The sequence below is a fragment of the Haliotis cracherodii genome, unplaced genomic scaffold (genome assembly GCF_022045235.1).
Source record: "Haliotis cracherodii isolate W230 unplaced genomic scaffold, xgHalCrac1.p SCAF_36, whole genome shotgun sequence".
NCBI classification, from domain to species: domain Eukaryota; kingdom Metazoa; phylum Mollusca; class Gastropoda; order Lepetellida; family Haliotidae; genus Haliotis; species Haliotis cracherodii.
This window is the reverse complement of record NW_027266293.1, coordinates 994219-1018165: the sequence shown is the minus strand read 5'-3', so window position 1 is coordinate 1018165 and position 23947 is coordinate 994219. Positions and strand designations below refer to the sequence as shown.

Below are 23947 nucleotides of genomic sequence, written 5' to 3'. Positions count from 1 at the left end.
ACATGTACATACAACTGTTCTGTCCAAAATGTTTTACATGCACAAAAAAACACGCGCGCTGTTCATTTGCGTACACGGTTGTTGTGCCCTTAAACCTACAATAGTCTTAAATCTACAATACTCACGAGTGGGTGGAGCTTCTGTGACCACTCGACACTTGTTTCGTACGCACAACATCTCATTTCAACACAGAAGTGCATCGGGCATCTGCCGAGTTGTGACAGCATACAGTATCGTTATAACCTTAACAACCTGTAACTACTTTGTTAAATAAGCAAACTATCATATCAATGAATCCCTGTGAAATGAACAAAGCGAACTGTTTATTACAAAGTGGTGTTGATAGATTGTGTATTATTATCCAAGAATGTTAGGTAGAACATTTAATCTCTTTGATTGTCACATTTCTTTTTGTCATTTGGCCCTAGAAAATAAATACTGGAAACGTGCTGAATATAGTAAAGTAAAATAAAATATCGGTGGTGGATCCTGGTTTACATTCGTGGAAATCAATTTACAATATCTCACTCGGGTTACACAGAGAACTAAAACAATGAAGCCGAGTTATTAGAAAGCATTTCCTGTTGTCTTATAAGTCACTTCCGGTATCAGGAAGGATATGTGCACTACTGTATCTGATTATTATCTGGTCTTTATGGGCAATGTGATATTTAACTGGTCCGTTTTGAGTGAGAACTTTTTTTTGTGGCGATGCTTCAGTTTGGCACTTTTAATGTGGTAACTCTATTTGTCTTCTTTGCAATTTGAGACTGCATTGCCCGCCAATACGACCGCCGTCATTATTAACAGCTGCAGCCGAGAACAGTGTAGGGGCGGTTATGCACTACATGGGCAACAATGCAATGAACCAGGCGCAGCCCGTTTCTAGCCGAGAGCTGCTATGGGGTTCTACAGTCAAAACTTAACCACAGCATGACTATCAGTTTTTCGATGCACAATTCATATTTTCACGGACATAGAAAGTTTTTCCCCATCTTTGAATGTAAAAGAACAACATTGTAAAACATGAGGACAAGAACCACAATTAGGTCTGTTACACTTTTGCTCTGTTTTACACTCTTGTTTTCCTTTTGAGATAGAAGAACTTGTAAGAATCTGCTGCAGATTTTGGCTCTGTCTTTTACTTTTAATATGCTTATTTAGTGACATTTCTGTTCTTTCAACTTATTTAAAGAATACCGTGTCTCCTAAACATTTCCAAATATTGTTTATTGCGTCCTCTTCTATTTTTTAAGGGTAGTTTCTCTCTAATAGTGACTACCTCAGTTCATCGAGTCTACATTGTGCACGATCTGAATTAGATACTAGCGTGCAGATTATGTGTGCCTATGAGTAAGGTACACTGTTTTTAGTATGACGGGGGTGACAGGAATTGTAATTGAGGTATCGTTTGGAATATGTTGCTTTGTATTTACATCTGTTTCAATGTTATTGTTTGAAATTGTAACCATTACATCTAGAAACGATAGATTTTCATTGCTCATCTTTAAAGTAAAGGTTAAACTTGGATGGAATGTCCGTAAGTATATCAAACACTGTAGATCGTATTTATTCCGAGTCCACAGAACAAAACAATCAACTAAAAATCTTTTCAATTTATCTTGCAATCCCCGTCCAAGTTTAATGCCGAATAATCATGTTTAGTTATCTAGTATTCAATAGTTTATACGCCGAGATCATGGGGAATGTTTCAATATAAACTAACTACATCATATATTAATATGGCAGGGCTATCGACGACTTTGTCTTCTCGTTAAACTCAAGGTCCACACTGTTTTGACAATCCAGATATCACTATCTTCACCTTATTATGTCCGCTACTTGTAAAGCCAAAACATTAATGCTCTCCATACTTTCTGTCGTACAAGTTGTCTGGTTCTGTTATGCACACACAACTGGAAAATCCATACAGATTATCGTAATCGCTTCCGTCGAAACATGAGGTGAACATGTAAACGGTCTGTAATTACCTGAAGTTATGACAATTACGTGAAAAGATAGGAAAATTATCGGAGAGTACAGCGACATGAAACATACAGTCACAAACTCACCTCAATGATATATGAAGGAGGTGTTCTATGGAGGCGTGATGCAGGGTCATGTTTTGGCTGTAGGACCCCACATGCGGCTTTCCGATGAAACCGCTACCAGCAACTTCGTTAACCCACTATGGCGCTACCGCTGCCTTGCTATACCTTTACCGTGGCTCAAGCTGTAATAGGCAGTCGCCTGACCCATCCGCATGGGTCAAAGGCAAACTGACACGCTGTGAATTCAATCACATGCATGTGCAATTCTTGGTTTATTTCACGAGGTGTCCTCCCCATTGGCCTACTTCCCATTTGGCCTACACTTAGAGGATTTAATTACGGTAAGTAATCGCTTGGTTGATCACTCACTAATTACCCGTCTCCCCCAGAGTGATGAAAATGAACCAGTCCAACAACAGGCAAATAGAAGCTAACAAAATCTTTCTAATGTAATTTAATAAGGATTCCTACTGCATCTGCTAATGCCAAGGAAGATATTTCTCCTTGCTGGTGTCTGTCTTGGAGTCTGGGCAGCTGACCATCGAGGTACACATTGCTCGTGTTGTTTTTCTGCGTTGTCTGTACAATCCACTCTTCATACTAACAAAGGGAGGACATTATGCAGCTTCTGCTGGGGCAAGGTTGTTGATGTCTTCATTGTAGATTTGAGGCATAGGATCCGATTCATCTCGGGCTTTTTTTCTCATGTTGTCGATTACTCTTATGACAGTGTCATTCTCAGGTGGATGATTGTGGACAGCAGACATATCTCTAAGAAAGTTGCAGTTGACCCCTTTCTGTTAATTCTATATTTAAAATTGTCAATCAAAACTTGCCGACCACCTCTCTGTGACTGAACATACCCAACCCTCTGAATACCTGCAATTATGATAATGATGCATTGGTAACCGTTAGTACTTTTGTACTATGAATACTCAGAACAATGTTTTGTTATCAAATTAACTTCGTTATCATTATCCTTATACAATGGTATGTGATCAAAGAAATAAAACCAATAATAGTTAATCCTATCACGGACCTATATAACCAAGTTATACAAGTCCGTGATCCTATTGACTAAATACACAATAGGCAAAGAAGCCAGTTGTATACAATCCTTATGAACATAAGAAAAGGATTAATTAATTGTGAGATAGTTACATTAATCAACTTCACAGGAGAAGCCTGTGTGAAATAACAAGAGCTAATTAAGCTCAAACCAAACCATTTTTGTCAATTGAGGTGGTAAGCCAAATGGGAAAGGTCATTTTTGTTTCTTTAGGCCATATGGGACGTAGGCCAATAGGGGATGCACCTTTCACGGTACTTCCCTATTGACATTGTGTATTGTGAATTCGCGCCAATTCCCGCAACGCAGATATGACATCACATGATCAAGCCACATCTGTCGCGCGCGAGACAGTCGCCTTGCCGAGAATACCATGTTCAGCGATAGCCAAATCAGACAAAATTCGCACCGGTGATTTCTATAGTGCGTTTCTCCATATTGCGCGCCCACTTACGTTTCCATATGCATCCAAAAACAAAATTACGATGTTGATTAGTTATACAAATTGCAATGTTTTCTATGTAAAACCTTTGAAGATACGAGCGTGAACGAAAATATATTTCTATAGTCCGTTTCTGCTTGCGTTGTCCACCAGCAGTATGTCCACTGTACTTTACTGACGCTGATAACTGTTCATTCTTTAGCCTTGATTGACAACAGTATATAGATATATACCGAAAACGTCGCCTTTATAGTAAATACAGAATTTGTTATCTCTAAATTTGAAAGTAGTTAACATCCATTAATAATCTTCCTCATGTGCATGGTTTCAAGCTGTTATTCAAAGTCTTTGCACTATATTTTCACAGTTTGTATCGGTCAAAGCAGGATGCGGCCACACAGTCAATACACGACCTGGGAAACAATACAGTGCCAGTTTCTGCGCTATACCGTTACCGTGACTCACGCACCAGTGGACCCCATTTACACATCCCAATTGCTAATAGGGAAGCAGATACAATATCTCTCCTAGGTGTGTATTGGCCAATGGGGTCAGACAGTCAGTGCACGACCTTGCGTTAGTGCCGAGAATACAATTTTCAGACATAACCGAATCAGCATGTTGACACACGATTTCTATAGTCCGTTTCTGCAAACGTTCACTAGTGGCGTTATGCAAGAAGTCTCTCTGACATTCGTAAACTATAGCCATAGAACACAGTTGCTGTTCACCAGGACACAGGGCACAACATCACATCACAGACATCACAGGGTCGGTACTATCAAGTAATAAGTATGCCTATTGGAGAAGGCCGTTGCGAGAACGTTCATCAGTATTCTCAGTAGATTGAAATGCTGTGAACGGGGCTTATTCCGAAATTTTACTGTAGCTTCTTTCACTGCTTCAAAGATAGATTTCTAAAGTCCGTTTCTTCTTGCGTTGTTCACCAGCAGTATGTAAACTATATCTCACTAATACTGACAACTGATCTCGGTGGTCCACAGCGGATAAACACAATCGCAGTTCCCTGAAAATTATATTGGGGGGGGGGGGGGGGGGGGGGGAGGAGGAGTTAACTCTTCAACACACTGTCACGTCGTTGTCCTTGGCGCTAGAGTCAAACGGGTTAGTGTTCTGAGTTTGTCAGGACCCCAGGGACCCGTCGCATTCCTTAGATGCTAAATGCATGTGGAAAAGCTTCAATCCAATATGGCTGCCAAACGGTGCGTTGTAGCTACCATGGTCCTGCAGTACAAAATGATGGGCGTCTGACTGCGCTGCCACATGGCAAATCTGGCAGTCACTTGACAATTAGTTTCGAAGATTATTGCTGCTGAAGTTGAAACTTTGATGAGTTATCTGTCCTTAACCATTGGGCCTATGACCTTGCTAGGGCTTTTGCTGGTATCTGCGTCACGTTGGTGCCGCGGCATGTTGCTGTCGATTTTGAAGCGATTCGAGCCACCGGTTCTCTTTGTAGCTCTGGTACAAAAAAACGTTTTCAATTGGATATCAACATGTAACATTTTGTGAGACCATATGCTGGGACAATTGGTACAGACTTCATCATTGTGGTCTGACCTCAACCTTACGGAACACATGTGGAACAAGCTACAGGCTGGCAAACTCTGCAGGAGCTCAGCAATGGTCTTACTCAAGAGTGGAATAATCTTCCTGTGGCAACCATTTATATCTTGTGACGAGATCAATGTTCACCATTGAGAGGTTATTGTTTTTGACAATAAATTTGTTTTTGTGATTTTTTACGTTGCAGTTTTCAGTTCAGGTTTGGTCAGATACTCTTATTTTGATGGGTGATCTGATTGAGTATTCGTCACATGTTGTGGCATATTTGTTGGCATTGTGTGGCAAATGACAACGGACGTTTGTCCATTAAACATGTCTTCATGCAATATTCTCTTTGATTATTTCAACAGTTGACGTATTGCCTTTTATAGTGGTGATCCGTAGCAAACTTTGCGTAGTTAATATCGTACTAGTGTTTATATGACCAGTCTTTTCAATGTAAATGGGTACCATTAGTCGCAATGGTCCCTAAGATGGTGGCCTACTTTGGTTCGCTGGTGATCTATAGCCCATTTTTACGATGTATCGTTAAGAATAGTCACGAATATATTTGTGATAATCTAGTGCTTAACTGTGCTTTGTGGACATATTTCATCGTGTATATTTATGGATCATTACTGTACAACTTGAATTAGTCACGATATGGCTCACATATTGCCGATGTGACTCTAAATCTTAACTTACTCACTCAATGAAAATTGAGGGGTGTAAATGAAATGGGTCCTTTCTGTCCAAAGACAAACACATTCATGCTGAACCTTACAAGTAATAAGTACCAAAAGTTAATGAAACATTTGTATTTCTTTGTCTGGCATGACTTATTTGTTTAGCATAAATCTGTTTAAAATTCTATCAAAAGAACAGGATGTTTAATGTTTGTACAGCAAACCGTACATTTAGTTTCTTCTATCAGAAAGAGGCAAAGACAAAAGCATTTGACCAATGATTAAGCAGCCCCTGTAATGACGTGAGTAGGAGGTCATGCTCGATTTTGACCCTTCGGTGAATTGTCAAATCTCTCTGAGCCATTGGTGTTCTTGATTTTCACTATCCACAGTAACACGCACGTAACCATTCTACTCTCTTCTTAATGCAGTATTTGTGAACAGTTTGGGAATGTGTCGTCTACAAGGTGATGAACACCTAAGGGCTATAAGCATGTTTCAAACTGTAAGAGTGAGTGAGTGAGTGAGAGGTATCAAATATGATCAAGGTGTCCCAGTTTGTAAACTGGTTTATGCAGACACAAGTGTTAATGATCGTATACTACAGGGACGATTAATCAGGAACCAAGCTTTGAGTTATTGACGAGATGACTAGAAATCGTCTGCATGCAGCGAATCTGCATGCTCGGCGATCACGCGTTGTATGACAGTTAAAACAGCAACAACAAAACACCACCAGAATGCAATGGCGATCCCCCTATAGGGCACGTCTTGGTCATTATCGGGAGATGTGGACGCCGATGTCAAAAGTCAACGGCTTTGTTAGCCAAACTGCCCAAGGCACTGTAAAAGAAGTGGATTCCCTCAAATTGTCGTAAGGAGATTGAATCGGCTCAGGACACAACCGTAAACAATTGTTAGGCCAATTTTGGGGGCATGACCCAGTACTGATCTACTCTAACATTTATTTGTTCCCTTCTTTTCTTATCAATCATCACCTTGTACCTTTCTGTATTTCTGTAAAAATATGTTATGTGTCCTTTGTCTTTGGAGAGTATCGTTATTATCTAGTGACCTGAGGACACATGCCTTGTGTCAACTGAACGAGTGTAGAAGCACGTTCTTCATTGTGTCATGACTTTAAATGTTTTCAAAGGTATTGAAGGTCACTTGCTGGAAAGTAGATGTCCCAAGAGACTTGTGTGTACTCAGCATTTTGAGCATCGGAATATGACATTCAAGGTCATTAAGCCCTATGTGCAGAGTTGCGACCCTTGGGCCCGTCAGAAACCTTTGATCATGGGTTTTGAATCCCGTTCACCCAGATTATGTTTCTAGGTTTGTCAGTGCCATATCCTTGCTCCCAGGCTTCACCATAGTCGTACATGTCTGAGACTGCCATATAACTGGAACACTGTTCAAAGTGGCATTAAACCCAACTCACTCACTCACTCACTCACTCACTTACTTACTGTTTCAAAATGTAACAGCATAGACCATGTGTGTCCCACAAACGGAAGTGATGTATCTAAACCTGAACTGCTCATAACATTGAAATTGAGGTAGCTAGAGGCATAAACTTTTCTGTTTTCAATTGTACTGTATTTGGTAGTCTGTGTTGTTTTATAAATTGGAAGTGGTGCTCCTAAACCGGAAGTTCTCATAACGTTCTTGCTGATTCCTCCAATCCTCCAAGGACATGAATCGATCAGTGAAATAGAAATAGTTCTAATGTAACCTCTCTCTCTCTCTCTCTCTCTCTCTCTCTCTCTTTATTGTGTTGATTAAAGATATATCATGGTTTGTTTGCAGAACCATGTCATAACTGCAAAGACTTCTTGGACAAAAGTCAGGGCTCTCCTGACGTGACATGTCTGCATCTTCAGGAACATGACAAATACAAGAATCATCTTGAAGATCATATAGGAAGCTTATATAGTCATGGATCATCATCCGTAATCCTCACATTTGAAGGAACCAACGCTATCCCAGCAGTCCATGATGTCATTAGAACTACTGAAGAAATTCTCAAGAGATTAGAGAGTACTGCAGTTGACAAGGATAATCTATATACAGTGGAGGGAAAACAGTTCGGGAGGTCAAATATGATGCTGATAGATATTTCTTGTCCCTTGTGTGCAACGTGCGTCTCAAACGCCAGGAAAGATGCGACGGGAAAAGTGTTGAGTATGCACATGGACATAGCAGCCGTCAACAGTAAATCAAAGAAACAGAAAAAAGAAAATCCTAACCTCGATGATGAACGGAGAGCAGTTATGAATGGCTTCATACGAAATGTGTGTGCTCTACAAAATGTTTCTTGTGGTGGAAGTATTATTGTACATTTCCTAGGTAAGGACACGAAGGATCCAGGAACATACATTGGAGCGTTTGATGAGATGGTAAATACAAAACTGAATCAACTTTTACCGCCAGGCGAACTATTTGTAAATAACTTCAAAAGGAAGCATTTGAAAGGCAGGGGTTATGTGATAAAGTTTGACGTTGCATCAAGCAGAACATTATCCACTATAGACATGAAGACCAAACTACCTCTGGACGATTGTCTTCTAGAGCTTGATCTGCCAAGTCTTAGAACATTCATGAGGACTCTGTCACCAAGACATCAGAATAGAAGGAACAAGCAACAACTTCAACAACAGAGGGATAATGATCTTGATGATCTGCATGAAAGTAGGCATGTGCAGCTGAAGAGGTTTCCCCCTGTCGGGGCTGTTGTCAGTCACACACATGCAGCAGAAATAATCTGGGACAAACTGAAGTTAGGTGAAAACATCAGTGCATTTGCCAAACTGGAAGAGGGTGGAACTTATTACTGTGGGATAGCCGAAGAGGTTCGAGAACTAAAACGATATCAAACTAAATATTCAGAAACAAGAGGCATTCCTCTTCCAAACGGACCAACAGGAAACGTGGAAGCCTTTCTGAAGGAGAAGATTGAGAAGGAAATGGTTGCAGTGACTGAACATTTCGATGTTGATAAAATGCAAAATTATTCAAAATCAGTCAGCATCAAAACAGAACCTCATAAGGGAAGAGTGGTCCTAGTTGTACATGTGCCTGCTTATCAAGGACTTCTATTTTTTGATAAATGTGGACCCGTATCATATAGATATGATGATACTGTAGAAATTGTGCGACGAGTGGAGTTAGATGAATGGTGTGAAGTTATGAAACAATAGCATAACATGTAATGAACATATTTTATGCCTCAAATGCAGTTAAGATGAGCTTTAGGAACACAAGCATAAAAACAGATGTTTGATTAAGGTGTTTTTGTAATGATTATGAGTTTTTTAATAAACATGTTTATCTGTATTTGCTGTCTTGTTTTAGCTCAAACCAGTTAATCATCTTTGGTGGTAAATTATCAATGTGTCTCATCAGTGAACTCATGGCAGTAGTCTTATTGTAAAGTAACATAGTATAAGATTAGTCATTATTTCAGAAGTCCCCATGATCTCAAGTAAGGTGGTCTAACGTTGGTTTTAAGTGGTCTATAGCCTTTGTTTTAATTGATAGGACTTTATCTATTATTGCTATATGTTTTTTAAAAGAAATTATGATCTAGTTTGTTTTATTAAAAACTGTGATATATCTTACTATTTTACTGTCTTTTGTCAACAGATATTTTAGATTTCATACCTTGTTCCCATCGCTATATGGTTGAAATATTGCCGATGCGATGTAAAATTTAACTCACTCACTCAGAATCCATTCCTATAAGAGACACGTTTACATCGTGAACACTTCTTATTTGCAAAAGTAAGTGAATAAGTATTCTAGTTATGTCATGATTGTCTGAAAATAATTGGTTGATATTTGAAACGTACCACGCCATTGGGTACGCGTCCGCATGCACACATTTAGAAAGTCACAGAGTCTTCCAACTCATTCCCAGAATCAATACAGAAAACAACAACTGCCAAACTACCTCAAAGACCTCAGAATCTTTTTCCTAAATCTGTTCATGTTAATTTCAGGATCAGATCCAGACAGTGAAATACACCAGCTGAAATTACCATGCAGTGATCCATTTCCTCCATCTACCTACTACCTTGGTGACAGTTTCGATGATGCTCAGACATATTTTACACAAGGTACTGAATAACCAACACTCAACAAGTATTTACAGACTCTGTGTCTTGCGAATGAATATCAAACTTACAAGACTCAAGCACAGATATTCCGTAATTCTGTAAAAAATATATTATGTTACCAATTATAGGTTTCTCAAAGAACTGCGTGGCATTTCAGAACAACATAATATGTTGACGTAATCTTCTACATATCTCTACAGTTCAACAATGTCATTTCACATTAAGTCTACTGACCATAAGCTGTGAGAATCGCGAATATGATCTCATCCTCATATTGAAGGTATGTTGCAAAGTCCAGCGTTTAACGAACAACAAACTGAACAAACGGATATATTCAATTACAAACACAAGAAAGCAATTACAAATGAAGCCGATTTTGTTCGAACCTTTTGTCTAATTTCTATGATGTCAAGTTGGTTGATGAACCGTGACATTAAGACACAGTGATTTCTATTACATAATGTGTATATTACATGTTCAGACGAATTTACAGGAGCTCATGTATTTAAAAAGATGGTTTTAATTGAAGGCACCCTGATCTAAGCCTCTGTAACTCGCTGTGTGCGGTACAACCATTGGTCAAGCAATGTTGCACTGGTCTTTGTTACGAATTCTAGTTTTGTTCCCTTTATGACTGTTGGTTTGCATGCTCGCTGTCCATATGTAACTACATACACATAACTACATAAACCTTTACTTACACAGAGCAAGCAATGCTTCCAGTGAACTTTGTCGGCACTCTCAAGAAGGAACATCCGCATGTGGTGAAACGAGTGGCAGAATTATTAGAATACAATGGAAGGGGCATTGCTTTATTTGGTCGGTCGCTGGCAACAACCTTAAACTTGCCTTGTCACAAACCACCTGATGTTTTGCAGTGTGACGTATTGATCATCACACGAAAGTGCCTACCCTTTGTTATATCTTTCTCATCTGAAGCAGTTGATGATGCTATTGACAAATATAATGCTGAGTTGGCCCATCGCATGAGGGTGATATTTGGAAAATACACGGCAGAAAGGTTCACTTTCATCTTTTTGGCCACTGAAGAGAAAATATATGGGAAAAAGAACACATTTCACTACACTGTCCATAAAAGAAGGTCTACGGTAATTGAATCCTGCTTTCCTGATCAAAAACACATGACCGATTCCAAATTTGAAGGGCTGAAGAATGCTTTAACAGCTACAGCTGCAAGAACAAGTATTCCTATGGCACCTAAAGAGGGGGGAAAGGGATCGTTTTGGGTTTTGAAGAAAGAACAGTTTTCAAAGTTACTTAACAATGTTGATCTACGCCAACCATTAGATGTATCTAAAACACTTCATGGGAAAACAGTGTTCATGTTTGAAGCTGCCCTACGACTAGAACGAAGTGGTAAAACACTGCTCATCTGTGACAGCATAGAGGAAAAGACCAAACAAAAGTAGGTTTGCAGACAACATATGCTCCATCACAGCTATTGTAATACTGTATCAGGCATGATATATTAAACTGAAAGGTTTGAATATAACTACGTTGATTGAGAATTATCAGCACAGAGGCTGCTAAAGTAGTCTAACATAAGGAGGTATTCTTCACAATTAATAGGTGTAGAAACTTATGCTAGTGCTGATGTCTTTGCAACTTCTTCAACTGCATAATGATAACACGTCTACTAACATGTAATCTTTGCATGATGGAAGTGTTAAGATATGAGAGTAAAGAACATGACTTCTTTCAGTCATGCCCCAGCTGAAGTGACCATCGAGACAATTAACTCCTTCCGTCAGTCTGGTCAGGACTGGTCACAGTTCAAGTACATCGTTGTAGCTGCCACACGTCACCAGTTCAAGGACATTCATGACACGTTGAAGGCACTTAGGACTCCAATATGGAGGATCTACGAACGTGACGAAGGTTAGTAACACTTAGATTATTGTCATGCCTGTGAACACAAGAAATTTTTATCCTAATTTCTTTCAATCCTTTGCAGATGCCTTCTTTCACTTCAAGGTTGTGAATTTCTATGAATAATATTATAGATATGAGTATATTTGATATAGAATCAGTTTACTTTTTTGCAAAACGTAAACAATAGTTCGCTGATGGTTCCTGATGAAAATTGATAGCAGTACATTTACTTTCGCTGAATGAAGCTAGATACATTACACAGAAAAAAGTAAATTGCTGCATATTTGTTTCAGTTGAAATCCCCACAGAAACTGTGAGTGTTAGGCCCATAGGCTACTCAAAGACAGTGAAAAGTCTTCTTGCGAATGCATTTGCAGGTGAGAAACTGTTCGATGCTGGATTACAGAAACCCACAGCGGTATGTCAGGAGAAACGCCCAAGAATTAGTAACAGACCAATTCAAAAATTGGACACACCTGGATTTTCGTTGCGCAACAAACAGAACATTCAGAGAAAAGTCGATGTGGGGTGACAAAGGCAAATTCGATTGATGCCTTCTTGCTTGTCGTGAAGGCATCTCCAATGACATATGACGAAGAACTGCTCTTCAAATATGTCAGATCTATTGCGGGGAAGTCCATGTCACATAAAATAGTGCTGGTTCTTACAGCATTAGATGACAACATCACTTTGAAGGAATACCTAGAGAACATTCCTAATTTCCTGAAAGACTTCCTCCAGTTCTGCCACTACCAACCTGTGCTTGTCAATGTCAACACTGGGACAGAGTCCGAGAAGGCAAACGATCAGAGACAAGAATTTGTTCAGGACAATAGGAGGCATACATGGAAAGCCAGTGCAAGAGAATAAACAATGTGTGAACACGATTCGTCAGAAGGTAACTGGAGCAATCTGTGAACTGGAGAAATGTCAGAAGGATGACTTGAAGCAGTATATAGAGTGGATACACACGTTCCTCTCCAGCCATTATGGATGCTGTAGATCTTGCGGTATGGCTTGAATAACGTCGAATCGATGTTAATCGTCCACTCTCTCGCAAAAGTGACTGGACACCAACTTTGAAGTCACTCTTCACACGCACGTGAAGGTGGCGACCCAGATATAGAGTGGCGACCCAGATATAGAGTGGCCTACCCTTTGAATAGGTATATGTTGGAGCAGAACTCCAAATCCGTTAAATTTATTGTTGAAACGTTCTATACACACCTTTCTAGTGGTGAACTCATACTCTGTGTGTGCGTGCGCGCGTGCGTGCGTGCGTGCGTGTGAGAGAGCTCAGGTATGCTGACAGAAGATCATAATCTTGGAACAGTACTCCTCGATCAGCTGATCTTATTTCGGCTGAGGGACGCTGCTCTGTCCATCGAGTGTCAGCGCCACACGCCCTCAACTTATCTGATATGTTTGCTCATTGCACAGACTAGAGTTATTGTTTTTTATTTTGTTTGGGGCACATTGCTGCGACAGGCTCTACAATGCAGTAATCAGGATTTTATGAACGCTTCACGACACGACTTGCCTACTCATATATTGTTATTCTCACTTTTATTACAGTCGTGTGGGTTTAAATGAAAATATAATCAGTTATGTCTTATGATTGAAATGTTAGCAATTTTCTAACAGTTTGTGTCTATTTAACACATTTGCTGCTTTAGTTAATCTTTTTTTTCAATTTTGTTCACATGTACCTTCTGTTGTACCCGTGAAGATCCGGGGTAGAATAGGTCTTCAGCACTGGATTGTCCGGTCCAGACTCAAGTATTTACAGACCGCCGTCATATGGCTGGAATATTGCAACAAAACAACCTAACAACAACCTTCTGTTTTGGTACTTGCAGTTTACATGTGTTAGCTAGGATTCAGTAAGAAACTTTGAAAATAATATTCTAAGATAAGTATTTTGGCGCACAATGATGAGCTGAAGTAACCATCATGTATACAAACATAATCAAACGGTACTAGTATCAGATGTAACAGACATCATCTGATCTGAGTCTGTCAGATACAAATCTGTCAGATTACTTGTAAATCAGTTGTATCCCATTCTAACACAACATAATTTATATGTACACATTAAGTCCACCATACATATTGTTTTCTCTTCCTCACAATATGAGCAAGAGGCCAATGACGTCCCCAAAGTGTAAATAAAGACATCTTCATTGATAGGATTGTTTGTGATTTTTTTAATGCAGCTAAGGATTGGATATTTCTGAATAATGAATTAATCGTCATCATAGTTACACATGCTTTTGTCCGGAGGAAATGGCCCACCGTCATATAGCTGGAATATTGGTGAGTGCGGCGTTAAACAACAAACAAAGAAAACAAACAAACCAGAGAAAATGGAAGAGAAATGAATTACACATGTATTCCCAAGAATAAATGTCGTAAAGTTATATGATGTGACACAAGGTGTAAGAGAATCCGATAAGACCTTGTTTATCAATGAGAACGATTAAGACGATTGTCACCATAGAGTTGCATTAGCATACACTGAGGTAGTGAGTGAGTGCGTGAGTAATTTGGGTTTAACGCCGCTTTTAACAGTATTCAAGTTACACCACGACGTGTCAGCCTAATGTGGGAGGAAAGCCCGAAGTGATGCAGGTCTCAGACGTTTACCACTTCGATGAAACCCACGAGCACGGGAATGGTGCTGACAAACCTAGAAACATGATCGGGGCGAACCAGGATTCGAACCTACAATCATAGGTTTCTGGCGAGCCCAAGGGACGCAACTCTGCACAACGAATCACGGAGACTCAGACGACTGGGTCACCCTTGGCCCTCTGAGTAATGAGGGGCGGTGGGGTTGCCTAGTGTTTAAAGCTCTCGCTTGTCATACTGATGGCCCGGGATCGATTCTCCCACGAGTACAATGTGTAAAGCGCATTTCTGGTGTCCCCCGCCGCCGTATTGCTGGAATAGTGCTAAAAGCGGTGTAACACCAAACTCACTGAGACCCGTGAAGATCCGGGGTAGAACATGCTTGTCGTAAAAGGCGACTCACGGGATCGGGTGGTCAGGCTCGCTGACTTGGTTGATTCACGGTTATCGATCCCAACTGCGTGGATCGATGCTCATGATATCAATCACTGGATTGTCTGGTCCAGACTCGATTATTGACAGACCGCCGTCATAAAGCTGGAATATTGTTGTGTGCGGCGTTAAACAATAAACCAACCAACCAAACTCACTGAGGTAATGTTGTGACGAAAGTGCATGGTTTAATGCAAGGCTTTCGGGGAAATTTATGTCCGCTTCGACAGGTCAGTTCTGTCTCGTCGATCCAAAGAAAGACAGATTACAAACCTTTACCTGATTATCTGAACCCACAGCACAGTTATCTCCCTTTTACAATGCCTAATGCCTAAACAGATAAACTCATTTGAGATAGCGGCGCTTGTGTACTATCGCTGGTGTACACAATTTCAGTTAGTTTCAATTTGAATTGCCGATAAGTTTGAGTCCGCGTACACATTTTCTTCCACAGATTTACCTTTCACAAATATACTTGAATTGATTGAGCGTGATACACTTAATTCAGCTGCAGACGATGGTCTGTAAGTGAGTGAGTGAGTGAGTATTGTTTTACGCCACTTTTAGCAATATTCCAGCATCATCACGGCGGGGGACACCAGATTTGGGCTTCTCACATTGTACCCATATCGGGAATCGAACCCGGTGTGGCGAGCGAACGCTTTAACCACTAGGCTACCCGACCGCCCCCGATGGTCTGTAAACGTTTAGACGTATTAGTCAAGAATAGATTAAGTGGCCCTTTTGTTTTTTTGGTATAAAGAACACGTCCTATCATAATAATATACAGACAGAAGCGGGACATTATGAGTGAGTGAGTTGGGTTTAACGCCGCTTTTAACAGTATTCAAGTTACATCGCAGCGTGTCAGCTTAATGTTGGAGGAAAGCCCGAAGTGATGCAGGTCTCAGACGTTTACCACTTCGGTGAAATCCACGAGCACGGGTATGGTGCTGACAAACCTAGAAACATAATCGGGGCGAACCGGAATTCGAACCCACAATCATAGGTTTCTAGCGCGCCCAAGGGACGCAACTCTACACATCGAATCACGGCGCCTTAGACGACTGGGCCACCCGTGTCCGCAGTATGTTAGAGAACTGTGTGAAAGTTCAGTAATGTTCTGGGGCTGCCAGCTTGTTTGGCTGTATATGTAGTGGGACAAGCGTGTTAACATGGCGCCTTAGACGCCTGGGCCACCCGTGTCCGCAGTATGTTAGAGAACTATGTGAAAGTTCAGTAATGTTCTAGTGCTGCCGTCTTGTTTGGCTGTATATGTAGTGGGACAAGCGTGTTAACGCGGCGCCTTAGACGAGTGGGCCACCCGTGCCCCCAGTATGTAAGAGAAACATGTGAAAGTTCAGTAATGTTCTGGGGCTGCCAGCTTGTTTGGCTGTATATGTAGTGGGACAAGCGTGTTAACGCGGCGCCTTAGACGAGTGGGCCACCTGTGCCCCCAGTATGTTAGAGAAACATGTGAAAGTTCAGTAATGTTCTGGGGCTGCCAGCTTGTTTGGCTGTATATGTAGTGGGCCAAGCGTGTTAACGCGGCGCCTTAAACGAGTGGGCCAGCCGTGCCCAGGGGACAGTATGATGCAGTAAACATGAGATCACAGTTAGGTTAAAGTTTCACCCGATGTTACTGACCCGTGAAGATTCCGGGGTAGAATAGGTCTTCAGCAACCAATGCTTGCCGTTAAAGGTGACTCTGCTTGTCGTAAAAGGCGACTAACGGGATCGGGTGGTCAGGCTCGCTGACTTGGTTGATTGTTTCATGGCTTCTTTGTAATACAGTAAAATACGTTCATGACGAACACGCTTATAACGAACCATCTTATCCATAAGCCGGACCCGTGAAGATCCGGGATAGAATAGGTCTTCAGAAACCCATGCTTGCCGTAAAAGCCGACTTTGCTTGTCGTAAAAAGCGGAAGGTAAGACTCGCTGACTTGGTTGACGCATGTCATCGATCCCAACTGCGTGGATCGATGCTCATGATATTAATCACTGGATTGACTCGATTATTTACAGATCGCCGTCATATAGCTGGAATATTGCTGAGTGCGGCGTTAAACAACAAACCAACCAACCAACCCGATGTTACTTGAAGTAAAGTTTAAGGAATACTCACCCCCACGACAGGACAATAATGTGCGTGAAGTTATACATTCTCTTCATGCTATGCAATATGTTGGGGTAGAGAAAGAAGAGGGTTTGTTCATGCACAATGCTTGAGAGTTATGCAGCTGTTATGCCGTCTATCGAATTTCTAACCACCTTTCTGTTCTATACCTCACAAAACATAGACCCGTTAGGCCATCAGCCTCAGTCCAAAATTTTGACCAACGGTATCAAGTTAGGGGAATAATGCTCATAGCGATTTTTGGCAAGGTATAGACCCCTAGAGTTAGTAAATGTGTGATAGCATTGCAGCGGTGGCAGCTTTTAGGGTGTTATCACCTTTTTTCAAATGGCCGCCAAAAAACGTGTTACCACATATAAGTGGCCATATCTAAGCTCATAGAACAGTTAGGACGGTCATTCTGGTGTCTATGGGTAGGTTTGAGGGGTCAAAGATTTCATTTCTGCCTTTATCAAAAGCATCGAAGCATGTTTTTATATGAAAATGTTTACGCAAAAGTGTTTATTACCACATACAAGTGGCCATATCTAAGGTCATAGAGCAGTTAGGACAGTCATTTTGGTGTCTTTGACAAGGTTCAGGGGGTCAAAGATTGCATTTCTGTCTTAACCTAAAACATCGCAGCCTTGCATTATATTGAAATCCCAAATGGCAGTCAAACTGACTGCCACCGCATGCATTAAGTAGCCACGTTTAACCGTTTAACAACCGGTGATGTAAACTACAGGGCAAAAGAAAGTTTTCACCGACTTCACTTGACCAAACACCAAAAACAAAGGCATATGTGAGATTTATGATGATTGATTTATAAACAGAAATCATTTTCCATGAATTAGAATGAAAATTCATTGTAATGCCGATATTGCATTCTCCGCACAAAGACAGAAAGAGTCAAGGGGTCCAAATTTAAAATTACACAAATCATTGAAAAAGTGCATGAAGAGTCCATTAATGACTCAGGTAGTCAGGTAATACGTCATCCATAGCGAGTGTGACCACCCTGGGCATCCATCACGCCAACACACGCCTCCTCATTGACGTCGTCAGTCGGCGGATAATGTCAACAGCAATCCTGTTCCATAAGTTCAATAGAGTCTGTTCAAGTTCCTGTCAGTTCGCTGGAGGCGGTACATGTTGTCTCAGGTGACGATCAAGATGATCCCAGAGATGTTCAATGGGGTTCATGTCTGGAGAACAAGGTGGCCAGGGCAATACGTTGACGTTAAAGTTGTTCAGGTAGTCTTGAACAATTCGGGCAGTGTGAGGCCTTGCTTTGTCTTGTTGCAAAATTGATCTTCTTGGCTAATGTTGAATAAAGGGCACCACAACAGGTCTCAACACTTCATCCCTGTATCGCTGAGCATTCAGGTTTCCTCGGATGATAACCAGCCGGGTTGTAATCTGGCCCCAAATGCCACCCCATACAATGACGCCTCCACCTCCAAACGGGTGAACTTCTCTACGTTTGGCGCCAGTCGCTCTCCCCTTCGTCGAAAAACTTGAACTCTGCCATCGTTCCTGAACAGACAGAACCGACTTTCATCTGTAAAGCGCACTCTCGCCCAGTCACGTCACTGCCACCGACGTACAGTTCGTGCCCATTGCAGTCTGCGTTGACGGTGTAGACGGGTCAAGGTCATTCCACGGAAGGGTCGGTAGGCTCGTATACCAGCCGTACGAAGTCGTCGAATGTCTGATCGTCTGCTCATGGCTTGCCCTTGTTCTGTTGCCGCTGTTGACGACGCCGTCACACATCTGTTTCGGAGGTGAATCTGCCGGATGTAGCGGTCTTTGGCCGGAGTTGTCACTCTCGGTCTTCCCGATCTTGGCCGGTCTTGAGTCCGTCCTGTCTGTTGGTAGCGGATTATCAACTCGCTGATGGTGGTTTGGGAGCAGTTGAAGGTTCTGTGACGTTGAGTAACCCCCATATTAGCCATACCGATCGCTCTGTCTCGTTGCGCTTGTATAAGTCTGGGCATATTCTTTTTTGTTTTTTGTTTTTGCTTACTGAATGCCTGCTCTGTCCAACGTCGGTACTTATGCCACAATCATGCACGTGCATTTGGACCAATGTCTCAAAATCACGTTTTGCACGTTTTCAACAATGCATGATTTGGAAAGCTGCGTTCGAAAATCTGTGTTGTGGTTGTGGTCATGTTGACTTTGGGCGAATGTTTTCTGCGGGGGTTCAAACCTGTACCAGCTATTTTGCGTTTTATACAACAATTTTTTAAGTGAAAACTTTCCTTTACCCGGTAGTTTAGATTCGTCGTGAACTATGTGCATATAATCAGAGTTTAAATTTTTGACTGCAGCCATTTTTGTGTCCATCTTGGATTCACATATAAAGGAAGGATTTCTCATTTTAGGTAAAAACAAGGCTGCGATGTTTTATTCGCTATGAGAATTATTCCCCTAACTTGATACCGGTGACCCTCTGAACATAAGGATAACCAATTATTCTGCTGTTACGGCGGTGGGAAGGCTGACTCCCCAGCGAGCAAACAATCTATTTCACGGTGGATTGTTTCTGCTATCTGTTCGGCTTACAGGAACAAAGGGAGGGACCCCCCTGAGGTGTTGAAGGCTCATTCGGGTAGGGCAGTGGCTACGTCAAAAGCGTATGCCGCAGCTCTGCCCATTGAGGAGATCTGCTCCGCGGCTATTTGGAGCCGGCCGAGTACGTTCATCAAACAATACCAAATCGATTAACACTCCAGGGAGCATGATCGGTTCGGTCAGTCAGTTCTACGCACTGGGCAGAGTTCTACATCTCTAGCCAATTGAGTCTTCGAGATTTTAGAATGTCCTCCGGTTTTCTTGACTTTGTAAGGCTCCGTCTTCTCTCTCCTCTCCGGGAATGACGATTCTTCGGTAGCCATTACTAACCGATAATGCACTCGTTTTGCACACGGCACTCGCTCGATCCAACGGGACCCTACAGTCAGCTTAGCTACCAGGCGTATTGTCCCTAGCGATTATTGTCCCCGTTATCACTTTTACAAAAGTGTGTGTGTACATCCGTATTTTATGTTTACAAGCAGTTTCATCCCGTAACATCCTGTACACCCATATGTTGTGTTTACAGCAGTTTCATCCCGTAACATCCTGTACACCCATATGTTGTGTTTACAGCAGTTTCATCCCGTGACATCCCATACACCCGTATGTTGTGTTTACAAGCAGTTTCATCCCGTAACAACCTGTACACCTGTATTTTATGTTTACAAGCAGTTTCATCCCGTAACATCCTGTACATCCGTATTTTATGTTTACAAGCAGTTTCATCCCGTAACATCATATACATCCGTATTTTATGTTTACAAGCAGTTTCATCCCGTAACATCATATACATCCGTATTTAATGTTTACAAGTAGTTTCATCCCGTAACAACCTGTACATGCGTATTTTATGTTTACAAGCAGTTTCATCCCGTAACAACCTGTACATGCGTATTTAGGAGGCGCTGCTTACATTTCGAAGGAAACGCATATGATAAGTGGCTATGTTTAAAAGAAAAGAAAAGAAATGTGGCTATGTTGGCCTGAAGAACAATAAAGGATGGTCATTATCTTTGTAATGTGTTCCCAATACGGTCATTATTAGGAGGCGCTGCTTACATTTCAAGTAAACGTATGTGATAAGTGGCTATGTTAGCCTGAAGAACAAAAAAGGATAGTCATTAACTTTGTAATGTTTTCCCAATACGGTCATTATTAGGAGGCGCTGCTTACATTTCAAGTAAACGTATGTGATAAGTGGCTATGTTGGCCTGAAGAACAATAGAGGATGGTCATTATCTTTGTAATGTGTTCCCAATACGGTCATTATTTGGAGGCGCTGCTTACATTTCAAGTAAACGTATGTGATAAGTGGCTATGTTAGCCTGAAGAACAATAAATGATGGTCATTATCTTTGTAATGTGTTCCCAATACGGTCATTATTATCATACAACTATTACTAGAAACTAATCGATCTTACTTTCGGAAAGTTTAAGTTTTTTTTACGAGTATCCCCTGCTTTTTATAAAGAGTATAATTTAGTACATTCAGTTTTAATGACAGTGCAGGCAAAACGTAGACTGTCTACAGCTATAGCCCCACAGGTTACTGCGGCCTATGGAAATAATGATAATCACATGGCTTTCTTCGGGTATACTATTCTAAAAATGTATATTTCAGCCATAAGACAATTTGAATCATTAAATAAGGACGACCTAGATAATAACAAACAAACACGTGTTAACAAAGAATGCTCTCGAGCATCCTATAAGCTCGTGTTTGGCATTTACTGCGGGCGTCACTGCCAGCAAACCGGCGATCGATTGATGCTGCCTGTACTTTAATGCTTGATTTTAATAGTGAAATGTTTTCCACAGTCAACACAGAGTGCAGCAGAAATAAGATGGGAAGTCGTTGATGCTGCCTGTACTTTAGTGCTTGATTTTAATAGTGAAATGTTTTCCACAGTCAACACAGAGTGCAGCAGAAAAAGATGGGAAGTCGTTGATGCTGCCTGTACTTTAGTGCTTGATTTTAATAGTGAAATGTTTTCCACAGTCAACACAGAGTGCAGCAGAAATAAGATGGGAAGTCGTTGATGCTGCCTGTACTTTAGTGCTTGATTTTAATAGTGAAATGTTTTCCACAGTCAACACAGAGTGCAGCAGAAATAAGATGGGAAGTCGTTGATGCTGCCTGTACTTTAGTGCTTGATTTTAATAGTGAAATGTTTTCCACAGTCAACACAGAGTGCAGCAGAAAAAGATGGGAAGTCGTTGATGCTGCCTGTACTTTAGTGCTTGATTTTAATAGTGAAATGTTTTCCACAGTCAACACAGAGTGCAGCAGAAATAAGATGGGAAGTCGTTGATGCTGCCTGTACTTTAATGCTTGATTTTAATGGTGAAATGTTTTCCACATATGACATGGAAAATGGTTACAACTATGTCATGTAGATTTTCTTGAGCAAGGAAAATGCAATAAGTGCCCCAAGGCGGATTTTATTAGAGAATCTATAACCTCTACAGGTTTGTACGAATTTCCTGGCGTCCTCGAATAGAAAATAGAAAACAGGAAATAGGCAGATTCATGGTTTGGACCGTACTATATGTGTTCGCTGGTGTGTTAGCGTTAGTGTTTTGTAAGAAATTTAAGTCTGGCGTACGTGATAACATTCCTTCCCAACGTACTTTTTTCTCTGACAAGATCAAAGTCAAATTATTCTTTGAATATAAACTAATTCTGCACTCATTTTAATGTCATTAATATATATGTGTCTCCATATCACCTGTAAAGTGTGCATCCTGTAAACAATAGATGTGTGGTTTTCTTGTCTCTAGTTGTCTTCTTTTTAAAGCTCTTTAAATGTTTCCATGGTTAACGACATTCTTTTCCCTTCCAAGAAATCACGTTGTTTTAAATACTGACACTCATCATCAAAGTCATGTTGCTTGCATAAATTACACATCCTTTCACCATCTTTTATTTTGTTACATCTGTGTGTTTCAACTTGTAATTAAACAAAAGCGACAAAACACTTTCCATATTCCTAAGAAATGTCCTTGTTAGATTATTTTCAGCCACAAACCCTTTCCCCTAAAAAGATAAGTATCAAAACATACATGAAGTTTCAATTCTGGAAGGTTGGTGATTCGAAATGCTAAACGTACACCCTAACAGATGATAATACTCACAACCTCACAGAGATTCCATTCATTCTGCACGTCGATGCCTTCAGAGCGAGATTATACGTCAAAACTGAAACAACGCCGATTCCTGGGATATGCGAAGAGGAATTTGCAAACATACAGTTCACAACTATCCTCCTCAGGGGGCGGTCGGGTAGCCCAGTGGTTAAAGCGTTCGCTCGTCACGCGGCGTAAAACCATACTCACTCACTCACTCAAAATTTTGATCAAGCTATACAATGTTTTCAGCAAGCGTTTTTCTGATATCTAAATATAAGCAGTGCTTTGGGTCCCTTTTATACTGCGATAAAGTCTAACAAAGGACAAACATATTTTGAAATATTCTCAGGGCTTGGTCATGTTGCGTAGTTGTTAACCCATACTTTATCGCCGCATTGCATTTGTAACTTAAGCATGTCTTTGAGGGAGTTTAATGTGAAGGTTTTGAGAAATGAGACGGCAAAATGAAATAGACAAAACCCTTTCCATATTCGAAAAAAACATTAAATAAAGCGACAAATCTCTTTCCATATCCAATAGAAGTCACAGCCTAATACAGAGGCGACTGTACGATTCCGAGTATATCATGAACATGTGTTTATGAATCTTTCACCGGAAAGAAAACCACGGGAACTTATCTCACATCATGCACATGCATCGGACATAGTTTTTGTCACCGATGCGTCATATTGTGGAAATGTCCTCCACATCTCTACCATACACCTTTTTGAAAGCTTTACTGAGACCTTGAATGTTGATCAAACAGCTTCTGAGCAAGAGTCGTATGACGCCCTGTGAAATCTTCGAAGAAAGAGCATGCTCGAGTGTATCTCAAAAGTTGTGAAATGTAAACACCAAAGGCTGGAGCTGCAGCGATATTAATCGACATAAGGGGAAAGTTGACTATTAGAAAGTTGAAGTCATCCCTCAGGTCATACAGTCTTGTGGATAGTGTTTGGTCACTATGAATCTTTATGCATAGATGTAATAATATGAAACAGATGAGGCGGTCTCACTGGTCTCCTTTATGTCTCGTTCAGGTGGGTAAATCAGTGGAAGGCTATTTGATTGTCATTGAAATATATCAGATCATCGATAAACCTGAACCTTAAGTTAAACCTCTTGGCCAAATTACCTTATTTTCTCTTTGCTAATCCGAGCAGAAATTCTGATTTATATGCATAGAGAAACAAGTAGAATCAGCAAGAAGGTGAGCTCAGTT

The 23947-nt window shown here is 40.9% G+C and overlaps 1 pseudogene; it reads left to right on the top strand.

Moving 5' to 3' along the window:
* Positions 1-7044: 7044 nt before the first annotated feature.
* LOC139477813 (uncharacterized) lies at positions 7045-12709 on the top strand (annotated as a pseudogene).
* The last annotated feature ends 11238 nt before the right edge of the window (positions 12710-23947 follow it).